The following is a 23,789-nucleotide window of genomic DNA, read 5'->3' as shown; positions in this document are numbered from 1 at the left end:
ATATAACCCCAGTCTCATTGTGCAAAAATAATTGTTTCCCTGTTCTGAGCAGCTTGACAAAGCCTCACCTATCCACCTCAAAACCTGCAAATACAATGAAAAGTCACATTGGGCATAAACTGCACCACCATCATCCAGGGATTTTGACACATTTCTGCTGACAGAATAATCCTTGCATTGTCATGCAGGCAGCATACCCACTGATATGGCATGTTATTGTTGCATGGTTGTGTGCATCATAATGTTTTCCCTAAATATATGACTTAAATTCAATAGTGAAACTCTAATGTAAGGATGATTTAGAACACACATTCAGTTTTTAAAAGATTTAATCCAATTTTAAAACATAGCAAGGGATTGCTGGCACTGTCAGAGACAACAAATCAGGCAAATATTATTAAACAAAAATGTTTGGGTTTCATGTAAGATTTTTTAGTCGTTTTTGTTGTTTATTTTTTCATGGCACACATTCGATTGGGCTTCCAAATGGTTAAGTCTACCAAGAATGCAAGCTGAGCTACGTATGTCATTAGCTGATTGTAACCTGGAGACTGTAGTGACATTAAAAGAAATGGTTGCTATGGTTGAAGCTGGATAGCTGAGGGAGGGAGAGTAAAAGAAATGATAGTCAAAGGTCAACAGGAATCTAATCAGTTGGGACCAAATATTCTCATAGAGATATGAGGCATTAATTTCCATTGCCCATTGTGTGCACTTAGCAGGTGGTGCCTGAGTTTTGATACAAACTTGACACGGAATGTCAAAACATTAAGGCAGAGGAATCCATGGAAAAAACTGAAACATTCAGTATATATGCATGCTGTGGAAAGCCACAATTATATAGATTAAAATAAAAAGCCTCATGTGATGTGAAGTTTTGCCTCATTCTATTTTTTTGTACAAACTCAATTTCCTTTTGACTAAAATATGGTCATGTGTGATGCATGGATGTATCTCCTTATTAGGCACTGGAGTCAAAGTGCAAAGGCCATAACCTTTGAGTTGAAGCAAAAACAGAGCCCTTATAACAGAGAAACAGAGTTCTATAGAGGCCAACTAAACCCTGACAAATATCGTTTAATTTATTTTGTGACACCAATTCCTAAACTTTTCATGCCTCAGTCTCGGGGAGTGCTTCATCTGTACAAGGCTGTTGATCTCACATGTATTAGAGACAAACAATTCACAATAATCATTTTAAAATGTGTGCTTTGATACATCAGCTGATCTTAGCATCATCAGGATGTGCTGTAATAGTGAAGGCTTAGATTAATGCTTGCATATTACTTAGTATTTAATTAAGTAATCTCCCCAGCACTAATTCCAAACAGATATATATAAGAAAAGAGGGCAAATCCCATTTGTGGAGTCTGTTAATGTAGATATTGATCTTGTGTATACAGAAGATGAAAGATTAAGAAATCCCTGCCCAGTATGCAAAATATAGCACTTAAAATGAAAAATGTTAATAAGGTAAGAAGTTGCATAGCCTTCTCTGGGCTATCCTTTATTCCGTGCCCATATTAGAAATGTGTACATTTCTATTTAAAAAAAAAAAAAACTGAAAACACAGCCTAATTTAAAATCCTTTCATGGTTTCTTAACCAGTGTCTAACAACATACAACTCCCAGAATCATGCTTCTTCCCTTTGTGCACTTTTATTGTCTAAATTACATTCTTGTTACTTGTTTTTTAAAAACCTTTCTTGTTCATCGAAATTAAAAAAGATTCCAAATGCTTGCCTAATCTGTAGATATAGACTACTCTTCGTGCATAACTTGTGCCTGATGGTGTAGAATTTCAATTCTGTATGCATTTTAGTTGATTGTTAGTGTGCCTTTGGGCCAAAAGGGTAAAAATTATGTAGCTCCATAGTGTATTCAGATTTTCAGAGGTAGACCAGAGCAAAGTGAGAAGGGCAGTTGGTTTCAGCTTAAATTTAATGAAACATCAACATTTCAATAAAAATTAAATTGCTTACATTTTCAGGACAGCTTCCTGGACTTTGAAAGCTCTTACAGAGATGGCCTAGTTGCTGGGAGTCAATAATTAAGTATCCATTATTTACCCATGCATCAGAGAGTAGAATGTCATGCTCTGACATCAGAATTTATTAAATCTAAGATTTGTTTCTAAAGTTACCGCGTTACACACATCCACTGCAGAATGGGATTGAAAAAACAGTCCCCTAACAGTGCTGCATACAATTATCATCATTAAACCATTGCTGATGGATGAAGAAAATGTACTGTGGTTGCACAAAAAAGAAAGGAGGAGGGGGAATTCATGTGGAATGAATTGAAAGAGCAAGTTAACACAAGAGTAAAATATTCCCAAATTGATAAGACAACAAGGTTGCTTTCTTGGGGTTTATGAAAGCAAGCCAAAAAAAAAGAAAAAGAAAGCATACAAAGAGATGATAGCTGCAGAGATATCAATGGGAACTACAATACATTTCTAAAAGTATCTGGACACCCCTTGGTCTGGGGCTGTTTTTCATGGTTTGGACTGGACAAATCTTAATGCTACAGCATGAAACTACATTCTAAACAATCATGTGCTCCCCCAACAGTTTGGGGAAGGCCCCTTTCTGTTTCAGCATGACAATGACCCCGGGCACACAGCAAGGTCCATATAGAAATGGTTTTGTCGTGAACAGTGTGGAAGAACTTGACTGGCCTGCACAGAGCCCTGACCTCAACCCTATCCAACACCTTTTGGATCATTTGGAAAGCAAACTGCAAGCCAAGCCTAATTACCCAATCAGTGCCTGACCTCACAAATGCTTTTTTGGCTGAATGAAAGAAAATCCCTGCAGCGACGCTCCAACATCAGGTATAAAGCCTTCCCAGAAGCATTGAGGTTGTTATAGCAGCAAAGGTTGGACCAACTCCATATTAATGCATATATTTTTTAATGAGATTTTCAATGTCAGGTGTACACATACTTTTGGCCATGTAGTGTATAACCTATGTTAGAAAAAGATACCATATTTAGCTAACTAGCAAGCTATATTTACTTCATGGAAGAACTTTTCTTGTCTAGTTCCTTGGACATTGGAATGGTGTGCACATAATACCAGGCAATTGTCCTATGGTACAAATAGTAACACAATTATGAAAACTGTCAAAGAGTAAAGGACATGCTTCACCTTTCTGCTGAGATCAGGACACCCACTGCTGCTACAGAGGTCAGACTGATACTGCTGTGCCTAAATAATTATCATTTTTGTAGCTACTGGAGCATACTGTATGTAGAAAATATTAGGTAAATATACCAAATGCCGTTTGATCTAGGCTAGGTAGCTGGAAATTGAGAAATTGTAAATGTGAATAGAAGTACAGAAAGCACTTAATGTTTCAGGGGCACTGGCCTGGGCAGGCTTTAAGAAAGAACATTTGATCCTTAATTCCTGTGGTGATAAAATGGTGCAGACACAAAATAACAATACTGCTTTAAAATGGCTGAACAAATGCACACAGGTATGACTTGGATTAAGGACAGAGAGAGGGGTAGGGGTATGGAAGTCTGCAGCAAAGCTGCATCTCAAAAGGAATTTTCATTCACTCTCAGTAACTCACCTTAAAATGGCACCAGAAATAACTGAGTCACCCGTTTAATGGTGTTCCAATCAGCAATAAGAAACTCACTTCCCATTTGACAAAGTGTACATGCATGTACACCTCTTATTACATTACAGGCATTTAGCAGACGCTCTTATCCAGAGCGACTTACACAACTTTTTTTACATAGTATCCATTCATACAGCTGGATATATACTGAAGCAATTTCAGTTAAGTATCTTGCTCAAGGGTACAACGGCAGTGCCCTACCCAGGAATCGAACCTGCGACCTTTCGGTTACAAGCCCAGTTCCTTACCCACTGTGCTACACTCCGTCCTCCGTCCTTATTGTAAACAGAATTCCTTTGTGTGATGTCCCAGGCACATTTTTGTTATTAGCTGCTATGCTAATACACTACGTTCATAACCAGTTAGCTAAACTTGGTTGAATTAATACAATTTTGTTGCTAATCATACTCACAAGTCTTTGACTACAATCTGAAACCTTTATAAAGTGTGGATGTTTATTGATTTCAAAATCAGCACAATGCTCATGATTGCTTTTGTAGTTCCAAAAAAAGCTTTGCTGTTTCCATGGTTTTGTGTTGAGTCCCTGTTGTTGAGTCCTGAGGAAAAAAATGCAGAAATGATGACTGGAGTGTGCCTAAAATACATACAAAACCCCTTTCTCAGCACTGGCAATGAAGAACTCTATGAACTCAGCCTATGAAGAAACAGCAAAACAGGACGTGAACCATCCTTAAGCATAATCACACTACATAGTGCATCCTAGAAAAACATCAAAAACATAAATCTATTGAAAGATATGTAAATGAACACAGACATTCTTTTTTTCTTTATACATGCAGTTCACTGAGTTTGATAATCACAAAAAACTTCTTTTTTTTTAAAACAACATTTGTAAGCCAATGTTAAGGACAAATGTTTGAATGCAGGTCAAGGTCTTGAAGCAACTTTACATAATTCATCTTCAATAAGTAAAATGAAATAAGACAATGGTGCAATGGTGTCTTAACACACAGCAGAAACCAGATTTCACTCTGCGCTCATCTCAGATAATGTCAACAAGACTGTGAAAGCAATGTGAAAGCCAATTTCAAAAGTAAGCCTCGCCCATCTTTAATGTGTTATACTGTCTCCATGTGACACATGTTATCCGGGCCAAAAATCCATCTTTCGCTCAAGGACAGCACTTCAGCATGTCAGATTATGAACTGAAAGAAAAAAATCCAAACGAATAAATGTAATGATAAATCACTGACTTCAGGTAGCCTCTCCTCCCTCTGCTCTCCCAAAATAACGATGGTTTACTGAAAGACAAAAATCCTGAAAATAATACTTCAGCTTTCTTCACAATCCTAAAATACAATTTGAAAAATACACATGCTTCTGATACATTTACATCTCTTATAATAGTTAACTGCAGATAAAACAATGTACATTCTAAAATAAACAGTTTAAGATTTCTTCATTGTTTGTAGATTATAACAATTACATTTATTTGTGAATACTTATTTGCTGTCAGTAGAAGTGTCCTGTAGGAAGTGTCAAATCCTATTTAAGCAAGAGAAAAATGAAAACACTGCTCAAATGATTTCAATGAAAGACACTTGGGTCTCTTGGGGTCTCCTGGGGTTGATGAGATTGTACCAACTGTATTAGATTCACTTTACATTTTGATGAAACTGAGAAGATTTCATGCTAAATAATGTAAGAGGCATTTTATTCTGCTTCCTCAAGGACAATGGAAAACGTGGCCTACTTCTGACAGTGGCAGAACAATTTACATGAAAAGAAAGCAGATGCAATCAATATACAGCCGGGCTAAAAATACAAAAAGTTTGAAATGTGAGGATGGAAAAAATCATGGCTGCTGCATCTCTGTCTCACTGCCGAACATTGACATCTGTCTCTTTTTGCATGTTGTTGAATTAAAATCGCTAAACAATGCATATGTGTGAGGTCTGAAGACAGATAAAATTGAATAGTGGGAAGTCTTAACTCTTCAAAAAACAAAAACAAACTATAGCAGGGATGAATAGGGTACACTGTGCTTGAGTCTCGTTCCCTCTCCTGTTTCTGGCCTCTCCTCAGTTTCGCCCTATTTGAGTGTCTGCTAATTAAGCATGCATTATTGAGAGGCAGAGCTGGGTAATGTTTTACCACTCAATGCAGTCCCAACACAACACAGTCATCAACTATTCCTAATGGCTGGTTTATGCTTCAGCACAACTTGCCTACCCTAGGAAAAATGCTCCAGGATTTGCAATATTGCCTTAAAGCTACAATCTGACATTGGTAATCCCTAGTACTTCATTTGGAAGATGCGTATTAGCATCATTTCTTTCTAAATCATATGGGAAATCCCTTTGGAGGACTTGTAAGAGCTGTAAAATTGATAAATGGTAAAATGCATATGCATATTATTGAGAGGCATAGCTGGGTAATGTTTTACTACTCAATACAGTCCCAACACAACACAGTCATCAACTATTCCTAATGGCTGGTCTATGCTTCAGCAAAACTTGCCTACCCTAGGCAAAATGTTCCAGGAAATGCAATATTGCCTTAAAACTAGAATCTGACATGGGTAATCCCTGGTAATTCATTAAGACAGGCATTAGCATCATTTCGTTTTAAATCATAGGAGGTAAAAATCCCTTTGAAAAACATTTACTGTAAGAGCTGAGAAATTGATAAATGGTCAAATGCATATGCATATCACAAAGCTGAAATGACTGTTAAAACATCACTGTAAGTCTGGTGCCACAGTATCCCTCCCTACTGCTTTCTGTCTGCTGGGGAACCTGAACAATCTTAGTCCTTCACCCTGGTGGAGGCTGTTAGTGATGGCATTATTTAATACACAATCACTGGTCTTATCACATCCATAAAACAAAACAAAAATATAGCTCACAGAAGAATGCATACCTGAACCAATTACTGCCCTAAATAAGTGTCTATGAAAACACATCTTCCAGTTTGGTGTGGTGCATAGCCCGTGCTAATAATATTCAGCCTCTGCATGACATCTGAGAGAGGGAATAAGAGGGGTTTGCGTGAGTCTGCACAGAGCAGCTTGCCTTCCCTACAGGTCCCTTGCCGTACCATGTAAGTCCAAGGCCAGTACCGGTCTTCCGTCTGCCAATAAAAGCCAGTAAATAATGTGTGTACAGCAAGCCCTGGACTTCTCTGAGCATTCTGCAAAAAGCTACCTTCCAGGGCCTTTGCCACCCATAAAAGATGTGAATTATATTAGGAGTACAGTGAATCTAAGTGGTTAAAAGCAACAAAGCATGTGCCATGTAATTTATCGTGTCCAAGTAGTCCACTGCATAAATTTATGATGTGGCAAATCAAATATTTTGTTACTCTACTCCTCGGAGAACGGGGAGAAGGATTAACGCAATGACAAATCCTGGGGTTATACTGTGGTATTACACCCAAGAATGGTAATCAGTCATTTAACCTGTAAGCAGGCAGGTGGAGCTGGACTGGATCCCCTTTGCTGCAGTATGAGGAGAGGAGTATGAGGAGATTTGAAATAAACAGAGAGAGAGGACTGGAACACACCGTGACTACTTTGCTCATTTCTTCACTATCAAGGGGAAATACAATGGCTAATGTCACTTGAGTCTCCTTAACATGCTATTTATTTGCTTTTATCAAAATCATCATGAATGATAATGATCTGTTGATGTATCAATCCAAAGCTGAAAAAAACATAAATTTCAAAACGTTTTTTGTTTGGATGTTTTGTGTTTCTTTTAAGTCAAAGGCAATGCACCATAATAAAAATGCAAACCAAATTGTAGAACATAGCAACTGGATTATAAAGTGATGGTTATGGATGAATTGAGCTATCGGAGATGCATCTATATTACATTATTGATTTCTGTGTCACTGTGCTGCGGGGGTATCAATGGCCACCAAAGGCCTAATATGCACAAGGACAGAGACAAGAAGAAGAAGATGCAGAACAGCGTTCTATGTTGTGGTTCCACGTTAACTGCTCAGTTTGGTTGTTGCAAACAAAGTATGTTCCCTTGAGCAGTGCCAATGTAGTCACAGATACCTATGTTTTATTACACTTACGTAGGCTGGTCACATGAGAGGCAATATGAGTGCCCCTGAATACCAGAACAGGAAGCAGCTAAATAGGAAATGTGTCACTCATTAGGAGTGTGCACTGCCCTGCGGCACAGCTGCCACACAGAAAATAGCAGCAATCACATGGCCAGAAGACAAATGGGGTCTGATAAACAGTTATAAATATAAATATAAATATCATAGTTAATGGCCAAATGTTTGATCTTATTTTCAAAGTGTAAGCTTTGCTTTCTGGAAACACATGGATTGCAAAGTGCATGCATTTCGATTTGAAATCCTCAGAGACGGATAGTTGAGCCGTCAGACTCTATGCAAGGCATAGTGTTTTTCCTAACCCTAGGACACAGGAGAGCTTTTTATAGACAAGAAGCATACAGAATTCTAGTGCTCAGCAGAACGCAGTTTAGGCCTACAATCACTAAAGTTCCTTGAGAAGACTTCACATATATACACACACATTTTTTTTTTGCATTTGCATCACATTGTTTTTGCTCCCACTGACACACTGAGCTCAATCAGCACCTATAACCCAACAATGAGGTGAAAATCCAGATCAGTAAAACCATATACGTATGTTCTGTTTTCTCCTGTTCAATGGTTGCGGGTCCAATGGGAGGCTGTCATTCTTTCTGCATAATTTCTGTTCTTTGTAAGAACCTATAGGACTGGAACAGCATATTATATTATTCATGGGCCTTGAAAGGGTTTTGAAGACTCCATTTTTGAGTGGGCTGAAAATTATTATTTTATTTTTTATTACCATTTTATTATTATATTTATATATTTGGCTATTGCTCAAAAAGGAATTTGAGGTGTGTTCCTGACTATGGGAGTGAATACTGGGACAATGATTAAAATATTATTTATTGTCTGGAAGGTAATTGGAATTGATCAATTATTCATCTGTAGAACCTAATCCTGTCTGTTCCCAGAAATTATTGTTGTAATAAGCTGGATAAATTCTGAAAAGATTAAATTATTGAAAAATAATAATATGTTGTATATCAATCACACTCTGGATGATAAGAACAAAATTAAATCAATATTAATGTCTATGGTTATATAAGGGGCTAGCATTGCATGCATGGGATAGTGGATAGGGAATTTGTGACTGAATACAATTTAGCAGACTAAATGTGTAGTTCAGTGCACCTTAAGTCTGCTTGAACAGATCACGACAGGCTTAATTCACATTGCTCAAGTCACTGTCCCAAAGTCCTCCTTTTTCTTCTATACAGATTGTTTTCCATTTCCCCTCTCCTGTGTCCCCGATTCCCTTGGCTGTTCCCCTCACTGGTGTGATGCTACAGAGTGATTACTTTGGAGGGGGGAGAGAAAATGTCAGTTTTAAAATACAAGTTGCTGTAAAATGGCATCCCTTAATAGTGAGACAGTATAAATCATACATATTGTTCAGAAAATTCCAGTTATATTCCACTATAAAAATAGAACTCAGGACAAATGAAATAAAAACCAAGATGACTGTAAGTATATATTGTGTGAACATATGAGCATTGTTACTGATTGACAGTTGAACCCTACAGAAATTCACATTGAGGAGGTTTAATTGAGATCTTGTTCAGCAGGGACATGCTTTTTTCCATTTATCCTTTCTCTTAAAGAATGGATTAACATTGTAAGAAAGAGCTTGTATATAGACCTTGCCATAACTCTGTTGCTAGGGAATAGTGAAAAGAGAAAGAGGCTTCAAGAACATTACAATGGGTTCAGCTACTGTCAAAAACGGTCATATATAAAGAAGATCAAAAGACTTTGATCTCAAAAGACATTGATTAGTGCAAATCAGTGATTCATTGATAGGAGTAGTAGCAATAGCAACAGTCCTACCCATTTTGTGTTATAATTAGAATTACACTTACATTGGTGGCCATGTTCCCTCTGCCCCTCATTCAGGGTATCTTTGATGCAGTTTGGAACAATTCCACAGAGAAACACATAGGCTAAACTGTAAAAAGTTCCAGGGGAATGAAAGTCCTTGCGATGCGCCAAAATTATACAAAACAAAAAAGAGCCTCATTCCTTCAGCATAGTTTAAACGATATTCAGCACATAGTACTCATTTGGCAAAAGGGAGCTTGAGATAATCCTGTCTCTGATTGCATAGACCCAGTCTAAAGCAAAAGAGGAATTGCTTCATCCCCATAAAAGCCAGGGATTTTAGTAACTTTAATCAATTTTTATTTAAAATTTTTTTATTACACTTTTGTAATTTTATTGTAGCATAATAACTGGTGTCAATTTTAAGATATTGGTTTGAGTATTAGGCTACTTCTAACCTGCTGTAAATAGTTAGGGCCTAACGGGTTAACCTGTTAACAGTATTCTTACAGTTTCTGCTCTCTCTGAACTTCATTTTTAAATTTGTAATAAAATTTTCAATTGTTGAAATTCCGGTTTGTGTTTCTCGGGGGCCAATGTCTGAGGTCATACAGAGAGGAGGTCATTTGTGTTGCATTTTTAATGGTCAAAACCTAATTGTTGAGCTTTCTCCTCTGTGTGACAAGTCCACTCTAATATATTGGCAAGTTATCAAATGAAAGAAATGCCAATAAACAACTCGAAGGCAGAGTTAGAACCCTTATGTTTAATACGCAGTGTCATAAAGTTTGCTTTAATTCAATCTTCCTGTTGTTGTGGAAACTGCATCAGCATAATGAGATTGTGGGTCCACTGGGGCTTCAAGTAACTGGAGCCTAAACTGTGCTCTGCAGCAGGACACTGAAGAATCCCTGTGCCTCACTGAGTCTGCAGCTGAGCACATGGCCGTCACGACCCACAAGCCCTCTGCAAGCTGCACAGCGCACATCTGGCACACAACTCACCAAGCACGCTATGCGCATATGAATTATAAAACAGGAATAGTGAATGGGGTCAGAACCATTAAGAGCTCTTAAATGTTATGGATATGTTGTGTATTCAGGAATTCTAAGGAGAAGTCCAGTATCAGTTCGGTGTGAAAGGCCCACCCTTTCCCACACCAGTGTGCTGCAACCAAAAAGAAATAGAGGATCAAGGATGAGGACAGTGGAGTTTACCCCAAATAAGTCTGCCTTGAAGCCAGCAGGGATTCAATGACATTCATGCTGGCAGAATACTGATCTACCTGCCTCAACCCTTTGGTTGGCCAGGGAAGAAGGGAGAAACCTGAGGCAGTGTGCTCAGAAAGGAGCCCCTCCTCCCCAAACACACCTTCACAGGCACACACACACACACACACTCCTACATGCTTTCACACAGGCACACACACATGCACATACACACAGAGACATACATTCATATACAGGAGCATGCACGCACACACATGCACATATACCCAGGCACACACACACACACAGACACACACACGCACACTCACTCGCGCACACACACCTAACTATTGATTACACTGCAGTAATTTACTGTAAAATTTAACAATTTGACATTTTACCCAACAGTTATGACAATGTCTGTTCAAACAAAACAATTTCCAAAAGTGAAATGAAAACTTGGTTTTTATAGGGTCATTTGCAACATTGCAGCCAAAGAGTTGTTTTTGCAATTATAATTAGCAATAGCATATTTAAATGAATAAACATGCAAGTGAGAAAGAGAAAGCAGATTTCTTTCAGGGTTGAATGAATTCTACGAGGCTACAGGCTGTGGCTACGGTTGGAGGAACAAGGAAATCGACGTGTACGTACAGCCCACTTCACTGAAGACTGCGTAACAAAGCTGCCAGTCTCAATCTGGATCATCTGCCTCCAAAATAAAATGGCAGTGAAAAAACCTTGCCTTGGCTCCATTCCCAATTTTCAATTATTCCAGTGATTTATGTCCTGCACCTTCCTGTGTCCTGTTTTGTTGTGTATGTGGTTGTAAAGGGGGTTAATTGTGGATGGTGGTTGGGTCATGGCCTCAATATGTTGTTTTATCTTTTTTTACTGAACAAAGAAATCTGGTTGACACTTACACATGTGCAGGGAATTTATGTAACAGCTGAATTTTCCCTGCACCTATTTCAAGATGAAAACATCCCAAGCTCTCAGAAACCCTTGAGCTGACCTAAAAAATTCACAAAGCTTTGAGGGCTCAGTGGCTGTCACCCAATTCGTCATCGTTAATATAGGGAAGACCAAACACTGCTTTAAGTTAATTCCTTCTTTATTTGGCAGCAGGAAATACCTCTATCCTCAGATGTATTTATTTTACATTCAGAAATCTCCAAAAGAGAGGGACTGAGATATATTTTTTTAATCACAGATGAGATTTACTTGCTTACATTTAACTGTATTTATTCTTGGTTAGAGAGTTAAATCAGGGACTGTATTACTATACCCAAGGGTAATGAGTGACAAAATGAAAATATTGTACAACAATTATAATTTAATTCCACAATCTTGACCATTGGTATTTTCCAATTAATTCTATATTGCTTTAGCTTTTTATTTAACTGTGTGCAGTTAGTAAATAGAATAGTTTGAGCATTAACTGTAATATTCACTCATCCTTGCTTCCTGAACCCACTCACTCACTGCTTCATGGATGTGGGAATGGGTTGCCTTTAAACAGTGCAATCCTCCCACTCTTCACCACACAGTCACAGTTTCCATGGTCACAGAGATATTGATGCAAAATATGCCTGGTTGATTAATTAAATAGGGCACCAAGTAATAAAATGACATGAAATTAGCTAGATGGTGGACATTTATTAGGAATGTATTAACATGGAAAAGTCTCAGGTTTACCACTACAAAGACAATTCTGAAATGGTCACATCAAAAAATGTACAACTAATCCATTGTATGTTTTAGTTTTCCAATTTACCTGAATAGTGGTGAACTAAAAGGTATTCCCTACTGATCATTTTTTGGAATTCAGCGATAGCGTGTATCTCCATATCCATGCTTTTTTTGAAACCCACAAAACACAATACTAGTCTTCTTAAATAGTGGTAAGTGAAATTCAGCATCCATTCATCATCCATTTTCTTAAACCACTTTAAGTTCCTGATTAGGATCGGGGTTGGGGCGGTCCCAGCATGCTGTGGGAAAGAGGCAGGAATACACCATGGTCTGGTCACCAATCCATCACAGGGCACACACACCACTCACTCATGCATTCACTGTGGGAGGAAACCGGAGTACCGGAGAAACCCACATGTCACAGGGCGAACACACTCCACACAGAAAGGCCCGATGTCAGGCTTCTTCCAGTGAGGTAACGCTGGTATTCACTGCACCACCATGCCACCCCCAAATTCCAGCAGAGCAACAATATAATCTCAACAAAAACATGTTTTAAATATACAAAACCATTTACAACAATAGTATCACTCTTGCAGTCATTTATCTTTATCACTATATATGTTTTTCTATGCTATTTTTTAGTATAAGGGAAGGGGTCTGTCATTTTTAATCTCTAGTGGTTTTACCGATCAAAATGGGGTTTTTTGCATCAAAGCTATACAATGGTTTATGGGTTATAGCGCTGCACCTTCAATCAATGACTGATAAAAGAAATAATTTAAGAAAATGTTATTTTTAGATGCTGGTCTAATTTCATGGCCATCGGGCTTTAATGGTTTAAATGGCCATGGGCAGTCAAATTGACCATCATTTATCTTGCCTGTATGCTTAGGAATTTTCACTGCTGCATGTAACGCTGTTGCAAAAGAAAAAACTATTTTACAAATCTATCAGCTGATAGTCTGATAGATAATTACATTACAGGCATTTAGCAGACGCCCTTATCCAGAGCGATTTACACAACTTTTACATAGCATTTACATTGCATCTATTTATACAGCTGGATATATACTGCAGGTTAAGTACTTTGCTCAAGGGTACACTGGCAGTGTCCTAATGAGGACTGCGACCTTAGTATATGTAAAATGAAATAATGATATTTACATGAAGGGCATGAGGCTGTGCATACTCTTTGCTAAAGCTAAAGCATTCCCAATTCATTGTCTTGCTGAAGAATGTTCTTACATTCACTCAAATAGCTCTTTCAAAGTTACAGCGCTACTATTTGAAAATGATTTCATTCACTTCATCTCACTTATGAGAGGATGGTAAAAAGCTTATTGTACATTAAACATATAATTACTGTCCAGTCTGTAATACAATGTAGCTTTCATTGGGTTTCCACCAGGTACTCCGGTATGCAGGTAGGCAAAATGGAGACTAAATTACCCATAGGTATGAGTGTGTGAGCGAATGGTGTATGTGCCCAGCGATAGATTGGTGGCCTGTCCAGGATGTATTCCTGTATCTTATAAAATATATTTATGTGTATGTATCCTTCTTTCCACAGAATATGGAATGAAGTCATCTTAATCTCATAAAAATGTATGTGATGGGCAACATTTGACCCCTCTCATCAGTTTCAGGGTTATAACAGCAGATTTTAAATTATGTGGAGGACTAGCCTTTGCAGGAACAAGTAGTTTTAATGTACAGGGTGATAGTACTTTACAGCAGGGCTGTAAGCCAACAAGTTCTGATCACTTAACTCCAGCTTACAATCTACAGAGCTGTGGCAGTTTGCCAGAATGCTAGTTGATTAATTGCTTGCAACTTCCTTTGCTCTCCAAGCAACTATATAACTATTTACTATGCTTGTTTTCTGGGTACAAAGTCAATTGGTCCAAGAGCGAGGCTATCTCTTCAAATCGTCTTACATGCCCTGGACATCTGACCTCAACTCCTATTGTGTAGGAGGCAGGGGAATGAAAGGGCATGAAATACCTGCCCTGTCAGTGTTTCTGTATATTGTTTTTGTTGTATTATAAATCTGGAAAATAAAAAATCTATCTGGGGAAAAAATTTAAAAAAGAAAAAAAGAAGAAATGGGACAGACATGCAGCCTTAGATTGCTTCTGGTGGTCATAAAGTTCACTTATACCTCTGTACTAGTTGCTATTCACCTAACACTACTACAGTATTGGTAAAGAGTACAGTATGTGCATTCGATTTAAATTTGAATTAGCTGTGCCAATATACTGGTGAATGATTTTTTAAAAAATGATTTAAAAATGTAGTACATAAATAATTTAGTGGATCGACTGCTAAAATTGGCGTTGGACGGAGTGTGGCACAGTGGGTAAGGAACTGGGCTTGTAACCGAAAGGTCGCAGGTTCGATTCCCGGGTAGGATACTGCCGTTGTACCCTTGAGCAAGGTACTTAACCAAAATTGCTTCAGTAAATATCCAGCTGTATAAATGGATACAATGTAAAAATGCTATGTAAAAGTTGTGTAAGTCGCTCTGGATAAGAGCGTCTGCTAAATGCCTGTAATGTAATGTAATGTAATGTAATGGAAGTGCGGCTCTCCTTACATTGATATGAGCCATAAAGTCTTGAGTCCAGTGTAGTCCTCTTTGTTTTCAGCATGTCTTCAAAATATAAAATAGCTTATTTTCTTTATTTCCAGTGCAGCAACAATGTTACGCATGTGTGTGTTGTTGTTTTTTCTGATTTTCATATTTAAGGACTATTTTTTATACCAGCACTGTGGATCAGCATTTTGACACTTTTTTAACTTAAACAGACTAATTAAATAAATAAACTGACACTCTTATGCACAATAACTGCAGAGAAAACCAGGGCCCTTCACTGTAAAGACAATGTGGTAGTAGGAACCATCACAGATACTTAGAGTAAGCCTACCCTGCGGACAACACAAATGACTGCAAATGGTCAGAGCACAGAATAATGAAATAACCATCTTATCTTACAATACATCAGCAAATAGGCAAGATTGCAGAGTACAGACTAAATTGCCTTAGGTAGCAGAACTGAAGTCTTCAGCTCTTAGTATATCAGTAAGGGATGGTGTAAAGGACATTATTTTAGGAGTTGCTAAGAGTCTCTGCCCTTACCATGATTGTTTTACTAATTTCCTGTCACATTCAGTAAATGCCTATTCACACATACAATGCATATACTGTAGCTACCTTACACACTTCCCTAAAATGTATCGATATATCTTTCAGTTATTAGAGGTCGGCAGAAGCACTTTCCTACTTCTCTCTCATTAGACATATTTTATTTTCACCTTCAGCTCACCTGTTTCAGAATATAATTTCTGCCCTTGTGAAAAGCACATTCAAGCATCTGATAAATCTAAGAAATTATTAATCTTCCACTCAAGAGCCATTATCTAAGGTGTTGTTTGTATTTAAGAATATAAGCTTGTGCACACTTCTGTTTCACCGTGGAGTTATTGCAGTTGCAAACTTTAATATTGTAGTGGAAATACAGGGTCATAAGCATGTCCTCAGAGACTGTGATGTAACAGCCAAAATTGGAAACCCCAGGAGACAATGCTGAACATATCAGCTTGTTTTTAAGGTTACCTTCTATAAGGAATTTAAGAAAAAATGAAATAAGCAAATAGAAAAGTTAGCCTGAACTAAGCAATTATCTTATGCTTTCAGAAAGTGAGAACAATATATTGTGCATAGATTTGTTTAGTATGATTATGTGTGCGACTATAAAATGTTTTCCAGCCTGTGATGATGTATTGTCTATTTACTGACCAGCATACATACAGACATTTATCAAAAAATTGCTTTTAATATATGCTGACCAAAAAGTGCATTTGTATCTCAGTTAATTAGGTGATGAAATATTAATTGACCAGTGCACAACATAATCAAGATTCTCTGGCATCGCAGTATTTGTGTCAACAATAAGTCAGTATGTATATTTATGAAGTTAATTAGTGAAAAGAATGCCAGAAATGGTTGTTACTCATATGCACACCTGCCTTTTCAGGGACTGCAAATTAAGGACTTGGCACGACTAACACTAGTCCTGAAATGCACAGGTTCCATAAATCAGCACTGAAAGAAATCCTTTTGAGCCCTTTCCATTGACCTGTTTAGCACAGAGAGTATGGGGTAGGCAGGAGGGGGGGGGGGGGGGGGGGGCAGTAATTAAACACTTATCATCTTTGAATGAGACGGCGGGAAATGCCTAGTCAGAAATCATAAATTAAGTTGTACCGTTGTACCATTCCGTAGTGAGAGAAGGTTTTTGCATTTTTGCTAGGTGTGAAAAAACATGATTTAGCAGTAGAGGAACTCCCATTGGACAGTTTGGCTCAGGCTTAAGCCTGGACTTGTTCAGGCTGCTGTTCCCTTTTTCTAAGTAGACTTTGACAAAACAGTCTAATTTCAGGGCCATATGATAAGGGGGGTAAATCAAATCTACAAAGCTTTAAAATATAGTAAGGACCTGAGGACACTACCAAGAATTGATACCAAGTTTTCATTATTCATCATGAGTAAATACAATTATTATACTCCATTTATACTTTTCATTCAAAAATACATTACTTTTGTGGATGACTGAATACATTTCTTCAACAATTAATAAAAAAGGTACATATACTTTTATAACTGCCCATTAATGATTTAACCTACATCTCCTAACATTTGTCAATGGTGGTACAGGGATATACGTAACAAGCACACACAAAAAATGGTTAGACAAAATATGATTTGATTTCCTATATCTGAGTTGTGGCAGTTGGTTTATTCAGTAAACAATTTGCAGGGTGCCTAACCCATGACTGTATTTATGATACAGCACTGCTTCTTGTGCTGTATTGCTTAAATACCACCATTCTTTTTGGCATTTGAAGGAAATTCTCATAATTGTGAGGACAGTCTCTAGAGAACAAATCATGTTTTTCTATCTGCATTTCTTGCTCATCGAAGGTTGTTTCCCAGGACTTTGTGGATTTCCATAAGGTTGGCGATGTGTTTCTGATTAGTGCTTAATAATTCACTGAAGCATATTTAAAATACCAACAATTTTCTACTGTATGCAGCAATAATTGTTTATGGGTCCACAGCCATTGCCATGGCATGCAATCTAATTATCAAGCTTTATGAAGACTTAGGAAAGAAGCATTGCTTAGCCAAACCATCCATTTGTTCACTTACCCTTTAAAAATTATACCACCTAGCTCAGACACTATGTTTCAGCCCAAACCCTTTCTTGTTTCCTGTATTATAGGGCCTTATGAGTAAGTAAAAGGCGGGTCTTATGACCATAAGGTGCACCTTCAGAGGAAACAGAATGTAGAATCAATCTAGGTTTTACGTGGCTGTGCCAACACAGAATTCTACATGTTCAGCCAAACTGAACAGCTCTAGTTCATCAGGGCTGAGAACACATTGCACTTGTGCACTTTTGAATAATAGATGTTCAAAGTAACTTCTGCAAATTTACAGTGGAGCAGAGCAGAGGCTCACTTCCCTTATCCCAATATAAAGGGCTTGAGTCAGACAGAGAGGTAAATGGTAAATGTCAATTCTGCTCAGACAAAAATGTATCACTATAATGTATTCAGAATATGACCACAATATAACTTGTCCTTCACATTTCCTTCTCCAGTGATCGAAAACCACATATGGCCTTTGTCTCTCTTCTGTACTAGAGCGAAATCTGTCCAGAGACCAGGAAATATATGCATGTGTGGCACATCCATTAATAAAGCAATTAACATCCCAGCATGCATAGGGTCATCTATAATAATACTGAAAAGTGTTGTTTGCTATGTACGGCTAGGATGACTGCGAGAGGAGACCTGGATGACTTACAGTAAAATGCAATTGACAGTTGGGATGCATTTAGTGGGAGCTTCAGTGATAGCTTTATTTTCTTACACTTTATGAGCAAGGTTGCCTAAAGTAAACATTGAAAGCAGAGGGGAACATATCATCTGCAAAGGACAACAGTGGGTCCTTTGTTGATGATATGACTTTGATTCTGGTGTTTCCATTTTATGTTCACCACTATTACACTTGACTAATCGAGACAGTCTCTACCTTCGGCTGTACACATCTCCCTGTGGGCTGTAGTGTTGTGAAAAAGATCCACATTTGTGATAGGAGGGAACCAAGGAGGACCATTCAAACTGTTGCTGACCAAGATCTGCTCCACCCAGGCAGCAGTCTTATAGCAGTAGAGGCCCCTCACACGAAGCAGCAATCATTAACCTCAGCAGCACGATTACTCTCATACTGTATATATGTGACTTATATTGAAAATGTAACTTGCCATGATGTTATCCCCTGGGTTTTCTAATCAGACAAGGATTTATTCTAAGAGGACACCTGAAGACTAACCATGGAGCCTTCCATGGAGTGAGACACTACGATCCCTGTCAATGAGAATAGTTAGGAAGAGCTTTCCACCCTCCTACTATGAGTCACTCCTATCCACTCTGATTATATTTGTCCTCAGAGTCACATATTACACATAATTTCAATGTTTCAAACTTTTTAGACAAAAACATTAATGAAGTTGTACCTTTGACAAGACCATTGTTTTTTTTGTTTTTTTTTGTGACAAGAAAGTGCTGTCACAATTCGCTCCACGCAAAGCTTCTGAATTTTTATATTCAGTATTCTACATATTCATATTTCTGTAAAAACCATCTATAATGTAAGAAGGGGTATTTTATCAGGAGCATCATGTTAAAACATGCACTTTTGTACCTCGCTTTGGATAAAAGCTTCTGCTAAATAAATGTAATGTAATGTAAAACATAAATCTTAGACATGCCCATGTGTGCTTCCTCAAGTCTTTCCTCTAAACTCTATACATTTTCAAATGGAAAGGTAGGAGGACGGAACCATAATTTTCAGAATTTCCCAGCGAAGTATTTTATAAGGCACCAATCTAAGAGCTTGCATGGGCTGTTTGAAGATCCAAAGATTGTGCACTAGTATAGCTTCTCAGTTTAGTGTGATGTATATCTGTAATTATGCACAGTCAATCAGCAGACTCCCACTGGTTCTGTTCATCTTCTTTGGTGATCCAAATTAGAAAAGAATCCTGGGCATCTTTCTATCCAAACAATTACAATGTCAACATTCCATTGCCAGAGCTATATTTCAAAATGGTCATTGAAATATACCTACAGCATGTGGCAATATATTGTAGCAACTGATGGAAAACAATTTGATTGAATGGGCTGGACAGAAAGCGTTGCTGCCTCAAAACTAATTAACTTTTAATGTCCAACTATGCTGCCTGACTTTCTGCTCAGTCATTCCTTGTCTAGAATGATTTTTACAGTGCATACAATTTCACGCTCTATTCTGTAGCTCTATCTATGCAGTTGCACTCCCAAAAACCAAACTATATATAATCCTTCCAGGGGGAGAGTTAGCACTCCTAACAGAAAATTTAAATTGTTTGAGAAAAGAAATAACTAAACAACAAGACAACCATCAAGGAAAAACAAACCAAGATTGTTGGCAACATTCATAAATATGTTCCTTTTTCAGGAAGAATTAATTAGTTAGAGCAAGTGAGTATATATCACTGAAAAGCCAAAGACATTTCCAATGAAAAGCATGAGATTTGTCTTCATTGTGAGTCTCTGACACTTGAGGACTCTAAAGGTGTAGGTAGGCCTTTTCTCTTGATCAAATCTGTGGTAAACGTTGCTGTTGATGTCAAAGTAATACCAGTTTCTTGCTGTCAGGAAAGGTGTCTTTCATGGGGTAACAAATATGAGCCGACAAAGCAGTAGTAAGTACTGTTAAAATAGGTCAAAAAATCCATTGAATGTCACAATTACATCAACTAGCTAAGCAGTTTAGCATATAGGCCCTTTCAAACTGACAATAACATGCTACTGCACATGTGCATCAATATTATTTTAACATTGCTTTTCCATATTTCTTGTGCAATTCTTCCAACTTTGAAATGTCATTAACCAAACTGATAGTAAAAAACATTTTTAAAAAACATGGGGTTTTCATGGCACAAATCATAATCTGTTGCCTGAGGCCAATGATTGTTGTACAGCGTTAAACAAAACTGACTTTGAGCTCAGCTTGTCTGGCTGCCGCAATGTTTTTAGGTAACTTGTTAGCAAGTAACTACATAGCTAGCTAAACTAGTTATCTATGCCTAGATAGTTTTCGATCACGGAAAACCAAAGTTTTGCATCAGTTATGAATGAGTACTGCTGCATATGCAATGTTTTTCTGGTTTCCTGCCCTCCCTCTTGGTCCATGCTTTTTGCCTTTCTTTAAGAAAGGTAAACATCCAAATTTTTTGAAAGTCGGTTTGTTCCCCACCTCACAGAGCATCCCACAACACAACAAGAGCCATACAACTCATTGTAACCAGCTAGCCAGCATGTTTGCTAGTTACTCTGCTAAAAACAACAACAATAGGTCACAAGTTTGGAAGTTTGGTCTTGGGGTATACCATGACCACATGTGAACGTTCCACTGAAAGCATCTATGTGTGCCATATTTATTCAATTTAGCAAGTGTCCACAAAGTATATTGTGCTTTGATCTTAGTCTACATAGGCTCCCATGTCATCACATAGGTGCTGAACTGAATGACTACGGCTTTGCTACAATTTTGCTAAGACAGTATAGCTGCTGTTGCAGTAAATGGAGTAAATGGTTAGCTATCCATGTTAGAAAACATACTGTGAGACCATTTGATACCATTGAATTTTAATATTACGGTGAACCTGGCATAATGCTGGCTTGTTGCTTGATTAAAATGAGAGAAAGTAGCATGAGTTTCGGTTTGCTAGATTGTATTTATGGTTTAGGCTATTTACTGGAATGTTTTTGTTATGTTTCATTGAAGTGTAAACTCGTACTTATCACGGGATGGCAATGGTTGTTTTCCAGATATTATTCCTACTCTCATGTGTTGCCAGGGACACAGTTTCTTGTCTACATGTCATAAACTTGAGACGTTTTTTGTTGCACTGTAAAACTATTTCGCAATTCTTTTTACGTGACTACTGTATGATCATCATGGTGCTTGTTCAGATTATTATATCAGTATGTCTAACCTTATTTTAATTTACCCTAAATTGGATAGCAGTTTTGGCAGTAAGTGTGCATGAAATCTACCAATGCAATCATGGAAGAAGATAGCTGCCTCTATATTTCAAATGGCAATGCAACTCCTTTTAGCTTTATGCCCACATTTCACTGTGAGTTATAGCACTGTGGACTCAATGTCAGAGCTCCTTTATGAGCCCCCAAAGGACATCCTGCTGTTCAAACAGAGAATGAACTGATGGGTTAAAATCCAGAAATACTACCAAGGTCATTCTCAGGTGTCAGTGGGCATGTGGGTGCTGATTTCCACAATGAATAGCGAGATATGTTATACAATTTCACACCAAATAAACGATGTCTAGCAAATCTAAGAACAGGTAATAAAGCGAAGTTATCTTGCCTTTTATGGAAATATGCATGTTGCTTGCTTGCCTGAATTTTGTTTGATCTCTTCTATTATTTTTTTTCCCTTCTATTATTTTGGATTTGAAATTTTCTGGGGCATTTATCAAATAGGATGCTCTGTCAGCTCGTATTGATGCAGGTCTCTTTACAATGCTCTAGGTCCTCCAGTAAAAACTCCCTTCCTTCCCTTCTGTAAAAACACACGATGCTGGAGCTAGGCTTTCAACTGCTGAGAACACACAGTCACATACGCATGCACACACCAGTGACGTAAGTCTCTCCATTGTTGTCTTCATGCTCTCTGATGTAATTGAGGCAGTAGCAGCTCCGCGGTGCCCTTTCATCTAATAGAAATGGAGAGGTGTTTGAGTCTGTGCTTTCAAAAAGGAAGAATGAAAAATAGATGCATTGAAAGTGCAAACGCACCTTCATCTCTGCCTTGTGCTGTAGATTCATATGCAAATCCTGCCTTTTATCATTTGAATTACACTGCGCTTGATGAGACACCAGTGTGTACATAGTAAAACATTTTATACAAGCATTCAGTAAGGAATTAATTAAGTCCCTGTAAGCTCAATACATACTTCTCCATCACTTGAGGAAAGGAGGTTACAAAATGGTTACATAAGGGATAATCCACGATGTGGTGTGCTGCGGTTAAATGACTTTAAAGTATGACACGGAGCTAAAAAAAAAAGTTTTTGTTTTTAAAAACTTAAAACAAGAGCATTCACTTATTCACTTATTTTTGTTTCATGTTTAACATTCAGAATTAAAGGTTATTAAATAAGAGTAAAAGTCTGTCGAATACACCTGCCCGCCCACATCCATTACAGCGTTCACCCATCCATTTTCACCAGCACTGGCTTTGAAAAAGTTAACCATTATGTCACAGTTGCAACCTACCTTTAAACCAACAGAACTGTTAACACATTATCCTAGAAGTGATACAGCAGATGAAGGAACACACCAGAACTGAACATTATGTCACAGCACAGCTGATAGCACTGCTGTGGTCGAGGCAGGAAAAGGAGCAAACAGACAGCCTATCACCAAGTATTATCACACAATGCAAAAGTCCTCAAACGCAGAGCAAAGGTCATAGCGGCTGGAAAATTTCCCCCAAAATAATCTAAAGGTCATTGGTACAGTATCTTATCTGAGAGAAAACAAGCGCTGTTCCCGGGTTGGGCCACTGTGACAACAGGCATCAGCCCTGCATGTCTTGCCCACCTGCCTGTGTCACATGACCCCTCTCCATCTGTTCCCACAGACTGCAAGTTAATATACATGGGGAAACCAAGAGAAAAACAGTGCTAAAAGAGAAGGGATAAATAATTAGCCTCACCAAATGCAGGCAAGTGTGACACGACACCTTCGATAATGAGTTATTTATTAACCCAAGAATGGAAAAAGTATAGTAATAACCACAGGAGTGTGAAGCTATAAGGTTTGGTTCTGAGCTGGACATACTGACAACTTATAACTGAGTCCTACTCCTGTTGCTAAATTTTTGACCTGTGACTTGGACTTGACTGCTTTGGTTGTGTTTCCATTAGAGGCTCCACTGCTGATGCTCAAGAATAGGCATGGAAAAAGATTGTAATGACCTCGGTGGAAACAGGTGTAGTTTGCATTTACTCCTAAGAGCTTTGACTTCCTAATTTCTACTTTAAATTGTGTCTAAATAGTATCACCATAATAAACAAAAACAGAACAGAATTACACATTCCATTTTCTCTTTTTTTCAAGGGTTTTGTGTATTTCAGACTGGATTACAGTCTGAAATAGTCTGAAATATAGAATATTTTTGAAAAGAAAAGAATATAGCATGTGTAATTC

The 23,789-nt window shown here is 37.9% G+C and overlaps 1 long non-coding RNA gene across 1 annotated transcript; it reads right to left on the bottom strand.

Annotated features, from left to right (window-relative positions):
* Positions 1 to 3,921: 3,921 nt before the first annotated feature.
* Positions 3,922 to 23,073, bottom strand: LOC118220169. The gene is made up of 3 exons (XR_004763924.1): positions 22,854 to 23,073; positions 22,211 to 22,291; positions 3,922 to 4,190 (listed from the first exon to the last, which is right to left on the bottom strand). It is a non-coding gene; the product is annotated as an uncharacterized LOC118220169 (long non-coding RNA).
* Between the last annotated feature and the right edge of the window lie 716 nt (positions 23,074 to 23,789).

This window comes from Anguilla anguilla, chromosome 2 (genome assembly GCF_013347855.1).
Source record: "Anguilla anguilla isolate fAngAng1 chromosome 2, fAngAng1.pri, whole genome shotgun sequence".
In the NCBI taxonomy this organism is placed as follows: domain Eukaryota; kingdom Metazoa; phylum Chordata; class Actinopteri; order Anguilliformes; family Anguillidae; genus Anguilla; species Anguilla anguilla.
The sequence above is the reverse complement of the archived record's forward strand: the minus strand, read 5'-3'. Positions and strand labels throughout refer to the sequence as shown.